The 10,281-nt window shown below is 37.4% G+C and overlaps 1 pseudogene; it reads left to right on the top strand.

The window, feature by feature from the left end:
• The first annotated feature begins 245 nt into the window (after positions 1 to 245).
• On the top strand, positions 246 to 342 carry LOC120604760 (uncharacterized; annotated as a pseudogene).
• The last annotated feature ends 9,939 nt before the right edge of the window (positions 343 to 10,281 follow it).

Here is a 10,281-nt window from a genome sequence, read left to right as displayed (position 1 = left end):
GTTTTAACCTCCTTTGTTTAGACATAGTCTTATTCGTGATCTTTTTTTAGCTTATCTGGTTGTTTACCAATTTTGTCTCAGTGTATTTTACTGTTATATCTCCCTATATTTTATCGTTTTCATTTTATTGATTTTATTTCTTTACGTTGCTTAGTTCAGATGGGAACACTGAATTCGGAACCACCCCTTCCCTAAAAGAGGTAGAGAGCTCGTGCCATGGTCCGCAAGAAGAGGTCCTTTTGTGTTCACTTTGGCAGTGCATGTGCTAAAATTGGACTGGTTCAATTAGCATGGGCCCTGCGCACAAATGACATGCAAATTCATGAAATATTCCATATCTTTTTTACGGACCATCTATCTATATGGTGGGTCAGATGACTCAGACAGATGCTTAGGCTAGAGATGGCTTTTTTCTCTAATTCTGAGTTAACTTTGTCACCACCGCCACCAGGATATCTTCTCAGAAATTACTGAAATGACATGGGTAGAATATGTATTGGGCTGAAAGTCAAAGTCTGACTTTACCATTAGCTTTCTGTGTGACCTACATGTAACTTAAGCCTCTTAGGAACTTCAGTTTTCCTAAATTGATCCTCAAACAACAAAATGTTGCTCACTCCTGACTCACATGGGCAAAATGCAATGAACTGAAAACTCTCTCAATTGGATCTTCCCCTTCCTTCCCAACCAGGACTCCATAGTAAGAGAACTAATGGGCTTCTGGGGATGGGGTGCAACCATTGCTTCTATCCTGGGTTGATTTGTACTCCCTCAGGACATGCAAATCCCAAGCTCATCAGAAACTGCTTAATTATAGGAAAGATGCAGGAGGAAGTTCATCTTTACCTGTACACCTACATCACTGTCATAACTGCATTTCACGCCCTTTCTTTTGTACCTACATGCCTGGACCTTTGCTGTCTTCTTTGTGGACAGAACTGCCTCCATCACCTTCTTTGTGTTAAACCCCTTCATTCACTCCTAACCTCTGAGTATCTATGAAATGAAATTAAAAATTAAAGAGGGAGAGAAATAAAAGAGGTCTTCTCAATTCATTTAAAACAGTTGTGAGGGTCAAAATAATACATTTGTTTAATTTACTACAAAAGTAAAATATGTTTTTTGTAGAATATTAAGAAACATGGTTAGCAAGAGAAAAAAATAAGCAAAATGAAGTAAATAAAAATCACCCATAATTCCAACAACCAGATATAACTACTGTAAGTGGCATATATCTTTATAGACATATACATATATATTTGTGTTCATAAAATGAGTTCATACTGTTCATTCTGTTTGGTAACCCTCTCCTTTCTATGTCAATAAACACATATTTACTGTATCATTTTTAATGGTTGCAGAGTGAGTATTACATTATATTGATATACCTATTTAACCAATCCCCTATAGTTGGCATTTAGTCTGTGTCTTATATATTACATTTTAATATATTTTTGTGATTTTTTTGGCTAAATTTCTGAAAGCGTATTTGATCAAAGAGTCCCCAGATGTTTTTAGACTTTTGATTGGGTTGCCAAATTGAAGCAATAGATCAGAGGGTGGGGGAAGAGTAATGGGCTACATCTGGAAGGAATTGAATTGAAGTGACAAAATGCTATTACAGAGAGTGGAAACAATGAAATAATTTGTACTTAAAATTATAGCTGAAGGGAGGAGGGGGAAGGGAGACATGACATTAACCCAGAAAAGGATTTCATTGAAAGGCAGAAGCATGCTAAAGCAGGAACATAGAGAGGTGATGTATTGGATGCTGTCAGAGATCCTGGAAGTTAGAGCTTCGGGCCTAAATTCAGCTGCCTCTTGGGAGATAAACGGTATTAGTTCTGCTGTTCAGACTGGGTATGTGCAAGTGTATTAGTCAGCTCCTGCTGCAATTCTTATTTTAATTAGCTACCTCTATACCTCTATAGTATTTTTTGTTTTTTTACATTTTGGGGCTGAAAATATTTTGGTAGTCTCTTTATTTGATAACAATTTTATAATATCATTCTCTATAGAGTGAATAGACATGTTTAGCCATTCTTTTAGCATGGTAGTTTCTGACTGTGTATTTCAAACCTATTTATCCTCCACAACCCTCACACTTCTGCCATCAGGCACCTTGGGCCACGTTCATAGTATGAGAGCAGTACTGACCTTGAACCTTCATGTTGGATGATGAGTTAGCACATTGTTTATGAAGATCATTCCAGGTAACAACCCAAATATCCATCATCTAATGAATGGATGAACAAAATGGCGTATTATTTAGCCATAAAAAAGGAATAAAGTACTGATTCATGCTATAACATGGATGAACCTTAAAAACATACTAAGTGAAAAAAGCCAACACAAAAGGTACACATATTGTATGATTCCATTTATGTGAAATGTCTAGAATAAGCAAATTCATAGAGACAAAATAGATTAGGAGGGGATGACAAAATTAGGAGCGGGCTGATGGTGGGGGAGGAAGAGAATGGAGTGACTACTAATAGGATTTTCTTTTGGAGGGTGATGAAAATATTCTAGAATTAGATAGTTGTGATAGTCATACAACCTTGTGAATATACTAAGAATACTGAATTGTATGCTTTAAAAGGGTCGATTTTATGGTATATGAGTTACATATCAATTTAAAAAAAAGAGCATTCTTGAAAACTATTCCTATATTCAAACAGCTAGAATAAGTATACCCAGAAATACCTGCAAACTATATGAATATATCATACTGAACTCAAACTCAATCTATCTTTAATTTAACATCCCTTTAGCCAGATCCCAAAATGCCCTTAGATGGCATATGATACGAAGGGAGGGCAATGGAAGAAAATTAGGGTAGAAACAGACATTGGTTTTTCACTCTTGCTTACTCTTGTTTATTATTACCAGGAAAACACATTGTCAGGGCCTTGGAAGGAGATCCTGCAAGTGAAGGCTCTGAAGTTTAAGTACATGGTTAATTCCCCCTGCACCCAGTCACCTACCACCACCTCCCTACCCTCTATGTAGGCCACGCATTTAAATTTTAGAAAATGCTCAAGTGGTCTTGAATCTTTTTATAGAGCTTCTTGAAATAAAGCAATGATTTCTTAACTAAGTTATTAAATCCCACTTACATTGTATCTGAATAGACTGACACGCTTCCCCTAAAAAAGAGAGCGAGAGAGTCCACCAAGCAGGGAGCTTTAAAAGTTTTCATTATTCTTTTTCAGGACTTCGCAATGTTTTCCCTTCTCCGTGAAATAGAGTAGTCCTGATTGAAATCTCTTTCAACATGGACTGCCCCTGGGCAGAGGATCAAAGCCCAATTTCATTTCACCACCAAGGCCTAAAGAGAATTCCAGAGCCCTTCAAATCCTCTGCACTGATGACTCAGCCCCTCCGGCTGACCATCCTCCTTGTGGAATCCCCTTTCCCCAGGGGATCGCTTTGTACACCTGGCTGGCCTCCTTCTCCAGTCTCTCTCTTGTTCAGCTGGATTGGACTCAGGTGTCCTTAACTTTCTTCTCCAGCTGCCTGGAACCAAATTGCCTTTCAGCCTAGAGGAGGTAGTTTTTGCCAGAACCAGGAGCTTGAAATTCACTTATTTTGGAATTATATAATCCCGAACTCTAAAAGGCAAATCAAGGTCTTTTTCTGACATTGAGTATGTTTCTGACATTGAGTGACCCATTTCCCAGTGACCAAAAATATTCTTTTGGATGCGAACTTCTAACTTCCCACTCAGGTATTAACAGGAAATCAGCTTTAAGAAAATAAATTGTCCCTGCTTCATAACTTAATTTTCACGTCCTCTTCTTATTTCACTTTCAGCAGACAGGTGAATAAACACTAATCCAAATGATCATCATAGGGTTGGCTTCTGAGACATCTGACTGGTTTAGCCAGAACTGAGACTTTCATTTCAAAATGGTGGACTGAGTACAAGTTGCAGTGTACTCTAAATTCCTAGAAATCGTTATGCTTAAAAGCAAGATTAAGAGTTTGGTCATAAATAACTTAAAGAATAAAAGTTAAGGAGGTTGATTAAAAAGGAAATCTGTAGTCCAGACTCATCTGAGACTTCTGAGAAAGATGGGAGCAGACTAAGGAATACATACACCGGGCGGCTCTATAGTCCTGCAGCAGAAAAGGGTCCAAGGCAATAGACAGGGTGTAGATACCATAGCAACAGCAGCCAGGCAACAGTGATAAGGTGTCTGCCTCCAGGCTCCATTTGATCTGAGACAGAGCAGCAGGTGGCCAATGACCTTAGGAGGGAGAGGTAAGTACCAACATCTAAGGTACCCTGCCCAGTGACACATCCTGTTCTTCCTCTCCCTGAAAGCAGGGCAGAATGCAAGTCACAAGACCAACTCTGTCTACTTCTCAGGTTGACCATTCAGACAGATGGTCAGAGAATCTAACAGGGAATTTCAACCACAAAGATGAGCCCACAACCGTGAAACATGAAGGATTCAAGAAAATCGACCTCTATAAATGGAGACAATGAACTAAAGAAATGGAAGAACTTATAACATAGGGAAGAGTCATAAGAACTACACAAATTTATGAGTTGTATTCAGAGCCCATGATGTGTTGCTGCCAGACCATGGGAAGCCCAGAGAACAAAGACAGATTCCTGCTGGGATTACTATCAAACTATTTACCCACATGTTAAAGGGAAACGAGGAAAACAGAGTGTTTAAGTCCTACCCCACACAAAATAGACCCAACCATTCATTCCCTACAGGGTACCTATAGAATAAGGGCTGAGATTACTAACATGTGTTTAATGCTGCATACCCACACCTTTATGGCTGCATACCCATACCATCAGAGGAAAACAGGTAAACAAAGTCTTTAAACTGTAATTCATAGAAACTAAGAATCACCTATAAACAGAATTCCTTGAACACTCCACTCTGGGCCTTTCTCTCTTTCATTCTCTGTCTCTGAGAGGAGACCACACTCTATCTATGGAGCTCTAGTCCTTCTCTAATAAACTTTCCTTTTGTCTCTAACTCCGGTGTGTGCTTGAATTCTTTTCTGTGTGCAGTCAAGGTGTGGACTTGAGTCCCCCCTCGGGGAGATTCGCCCTGTGCTACATCACTTATATATGATAAAACCAAATTAGTGGAACAAACAACATAACACTTAAAAACTAGAACCCAGTCTCCTCATTCTCAGGCCACCAGTATTTCCCCTACTTCGCGTCGTAATTCATTCCTAAACTGGGCACTCCCTATATAGTAAAAACATTGTAAAGAAATCTCCTTATGTTCCCAAATAAAAGCTATTTGGGGGAAAAACTTGCACAAGTGAGGAAGGTCTACGCAAAGAGATATCTACTTCATTTCCTCATTTTCTGTTTTGAAGGAGGGCTTTGCCATTTACCCCAAAATGTCTGAATCTTTATTCTATCCATAGGTGAGGGCACCTTCATGTCTTTCTAAAATGATTGCAACAGCTTTCTAACTCCTTTTCTTGTCTTCATGCTCCACCCCCTACACCCCTAATCTGTTCTCTGCCCTTTTAGATAGATTAAACTTCTTAAAATGCAAATTTTGATTATGTCTCTCTGACTGCTCCAAAACTTTTCAATGTCTTTTCTTAGCTCTTTGTATGGAGTTTGCATCCCTTAAAAGGACCTACTAGCTGCTGCAGAATCTGGTTCCTGCCTTTTGGTCAAGTCTTATCTCCTAACACTTCACAACCATCCCCACTCCAACTCCTCTGTTCTATGACCCACCCATAGCAAACTTCTTTCATGTCTTCTCTTCTCCATGCTGTTTTTTTTTTTTCTGCTAGAAACAGATTTCTCATCCCTTTTCATAAAGCCAACTTTTAGTTATGCTTCAGATTCCAGCTCTGAGAAGCCTTCCTGGGACTCCGGAGTCAGCAGTGCCTCTTCTGTACTCCCATGGCACTATGCACTTGCTCTGTATCTATCTCTCTGGACCATATGGTTTCTTGTCTGTATCTCCTTTACCATATAAGTCTCAGAGGGTAGAGACTTCTTTGTTCTTTGTTTTACCCACAGTTGAAGAATGAGAAGAACACAATGACAATCTTAGAATAGAGGAGCTGTCTGATGCCTTTATCTGTGTTTTTGTGGTAGCACTGAATAGATTTGGAGCCCAAGAGAAACGTGGCCATTTTCTTCTTTTATAAAATGGATTCGTAGGCTATTTTAAGATCTACCATGACTTATTAATCACCTATTCAGTCAATAAATTTATTCGATAAATCCTATGGAGGACAAGGAATATTCCATATGCTGGGTACAGCAATAAACAGAAAAGACTCAAATCTTATAGTATTTAATTTTATAGGAAATTACTTGGCCATTAGCCTCCTCTTCTCCACCAACTCTCCCCAAGTCCAATTTGCCATTCTGCTGGAATCTTCCCCAACTGCTGAGTCCTGCTGGTATAGGACACCATGTTTCATAATTATACTTCGAGCTTATATTTCATTTTTAATTTTAAACTTTTTTTATTAATGAAGATTTCAAACATATACAAAGATAGAATTGGATAATGAATCCTTGTACACCTAACACATCAACATATGGCCAGGTCACCTCATTTATACTTCCACACATTTTCAACTGCCCATAGGATTATTTTAAAGCAAAACCAAACACTCAGTTATTTCACCCATAAATCCCTTCTGAAGGAAGAGACTTTCGTATGGACTTGGAGAATGGATAGGTCATAAATAGGTGGAGAGGAAGCCATGTAGCATCCTAAGTGAGGATGAAAGTACAAGGAAAGGTTTGAACAGGAAATTAACATTGTAAACAAGAATCAGGAGGAAACTATTCTGGATGGGGAGAAGGTTGGACAGATCAGGTAAAAATAATTATGAAAAGTCAAATGTCCTCATGAATACATGGGGTCCTGCAGAGCAGGTTTAGTTAGATATTTATATAAGGTTTTAGGTGTGATATGAGTCAAGCAGTGTTCAAATGAGAATCCTCTGGAGTGGCAGTGGGTCCAGGGTACCCAAGAACAAAAATGAATAGAAAGTGGAAGAACATAAAAGAGTCCATTATTATAATTCAGCTTGACAAGGCCCAGACCACCTGGTGATGGTAGAAATGGAGAGGAGGGATGGACCAGGATGCATTTTAAAGATCAAAAGAACAGAATTCATTGCCTGGCACAATAAAGTGGTTAAGGGAAGAACAAGAGAGGACTATGAGGCTCCGAGTGTGGCAGCTTACAGACTGGAAGTCTCATTCACAAAGTCAAAGAAAACGAGAGGAAGAATCTCATATGGGGATTATAAATTTTGTTTTAGATTTAATAATGGGATATCTAAATATATATATCTAGTAGTCTGTTGGAAAGGCAGGATTGGAACTTGGTGAAGGTGATATAGAAGGGTTCTACTTATCTACCTAAAAGTGATAGTTGAGGTCAGGTATCTTTTTTAGTTTTATGCGTGGAGAATGAAAAGGCAAGAGGGAGAGAGGATGGGAAGGGAGAGGAAGAAAGAGGAGGGAAGAGAGAACAAAGGAAGTCAGGGGAAAGGAAAGAGTGGAGAGGAAAGAAGAGGAGAGAAAAAAGAGCAAGTCGGGAAGAAGAAGAATCATGGCTAAGACAGAAAAAAAGGTGAAAGTACCAGGACAGTAAAATCATCTCATAAGTCAAAGTGGAGCACCTTTCTAAAAAGAGAAATTTTAGTTATTAGTGAGACTAGCGGTTGGAAAAGCCCACTGAATATGCATGATGTCATGTACTGTACATTCACAACACACACAAGGCCACATTCAATCTGTTGACCTGAGGGCAGAGCACAAGGCTCATTTGTTCCCCCCAGCCTTTGCCTGAGAGAAGGAGAAGTCTGTCCTTGGAGAGTTTTAATTCTTGAATCAAGCTGGTTGTTAGCTATGTTATGAAATAGGCTAGTTTTCAGAAACTGAAAAAATCACTTCTGCTTATAGTCACGGTAGTAAGTAGACGGTGGGTAATGGGCTTGGGGGAAACTGGACCCCCAATTTGGTGTGAAGGATGAAGTGACAAAGCTAGGACTCACCAGTAGAGAAGAACCAACCTAGCTAAGAAGGAGCGAGCTCTGCCCCAACCTGTACTGTGATGCAAACAGGCCTTCCTTGTGCAATTTCGGTGCCTCTTTTAGTGACTTCAGGAAAAATAAATCTAATATATACTCATATGAGAGAAACGAAAGTCCTATAAATAATCTTAAACATGTATTTAAATATGTATTAAACATGGTATGGATAACATGACATTATAAATACAAACAGAAATGAGATAGCTATATAAAAAAAAAAGTCATAAAAATTGGGATACCAGAATCATATGGAAGAAAGGTGGTTGGGTTTGGGAAAACTGGTAGTGACAATATAGAGAAGAATGGAGCTATATGGAGGAGCTGGGTAGTTCACCAGATTATTTTGTTCCCTAAATTTTCTTTTGGATATTTCCAGGTTTTTTTTTCTTATTCTACGTTTACCAAGATTTATTTTTTCTATTGTTTTTAAAACCATGCTTATTTAGAGATAACTTAGATTTCAATTATTCACCAAGAATTTATCTTTTTCTTTATTTTTAAAAAACTTTAATAATAAAAATTTCAAACTTTGAAGTAGAAAGAATAGTATAGTGAACTCACATGTATCTGTTACTCAGTTTTATCATTTTTATCAGCGGTTTTTTAAAAAATCTATTCTTCTTCCTTTTTTCTCCCTCCTTCCTTTTTTCACCTGCTAGACTATTTTTAGAGCAAATCCCACACCTCATATTAACACTCCTGAAAATACTTCAATACGCACCTATCGATTACTGATAAGAACTTTAAAAATACAATTATGACAATAATATGAGAATAATACAACTTAAAATGATTCTTTTATATAATTAAATACTAAGTCTATATTCAGACTTCCCTGATAATCTCAAATATGTATTTTATAGTAAATCTGTTCAAATCAGAACCAAAACAAGGTCCATTAGATTTGGTTATTACATCTCTTAAGTATCTTTTATTCTCTAAAAATCCATCCCTCTAATATTTATGCAATTATTTTTTTGGAGAAATTAACTAACTTAGCTGACAAAATATTTCATTCATGATTTGGTTTATTGTACCTTGTGGTCTTGTTTAAAATGTTCTTTTCTTTCCTCTCATTTTCAATAAAGTGACAACTAAAACTACTGGCTTGATAAGATTCGGGTTTAATTTTTTTAGGCAAGAATACATCCTAAGGGGTGTTGTGTTTTTTGTATTGTAGGAGGTTATTACATAGTCCAGTTGTTTTGCTTTTAATAATATCAAGATTGATCAGTGTGCTCTGATGATAGTGCTCTAATACTTCCATTGTGAAATTCTTCATTGACTTTTAACCTGGTTGTTTTATCAAACACTGATGGTTGTTGCCTAGATTCACTGTTCCGTTTGGGGTTGCAAAATAGTGATTCTCTACCATTCCTTCTGCATTCATTGGTTGCAATTCTTCTATAAAGAACTTTTCCTCATCAACAACTTGGTTACTCTGAAATACAGTACATACAGAAAAGGCAGGATAAATTCTGGACATTTTCCTTTTCAATATGTTTTCAAGTAAAGAATTGGTACCCTAGCAATCTCCAAAGATGACCAATAAGATATTTAAAAAATCATTATAAACTTATAAATTTTTAGATATCTAATGTGTCCTAATTCTTTTTCATGCTTAAATGCCCCTATCTTTGGCCAGTGGGATCCTCAAAAGTGGCTTTTGTGTCCTTTTGATGTGACCTCATTTGTTTTGAAAGGCTTCCCTGTTTCTTCTTTGACATTAGATGATGCCCTAGACTCACTTTTTAATTTCCTGCCCTAGATTTGGAATCGGTTATTTTTCCAAAGAATTCCGGTTCCTCTTAGTGGAGAGTGTAATTAGAGACCACAATCTAAATGTTTGTTGTGCTTACTACTACTGAACTGTCATTTCTTCTAGGCCTTTCCAAGAAACAAAATAATTAAAAATGTATTTTTTAAACTTATTTTAAGAGAAAAAAATGAGTCCTGTAGAAAAATAATATAAACAAAGCCATTTCGAAATGAAGTTGGAACTGCCATCTTAGAGGAACTGCTTTGCACATCTTACTCCTCAAAACTTTGGAATACTAAAGTGGGCAAGATAACCTTTGGACTGGGCCTAAACTAGCATTGTATTCCAAATAACTGTTTGCAAAGCTAACAGGAAAGCAGACATGACCACCTATATGAAAATTACAGAAATTCTTTAGAAATTTCTTCTATTCTTGTAATTGTCCCCTTTGCCTT

This window comes from Pteropus medius, unplaced genomic scaffold (genome assembly GCF_902729225.1).
Source record: "Pteropus medius unplaced genomic scaffold, Ma_sr-lr_union100, whole genome shotgun sequence".
Classification (NCBI taxonomy): Eukaryota; Metazoa; Chordata; class Mammalia; order Chiroptera; family Pteropodidae; genus Pteropus; species Pteropus medius.
Note: the sequence above shows the minus strand (reverse complement) of the source record. Positions and strands in the feature narration are given on the sequence as shown.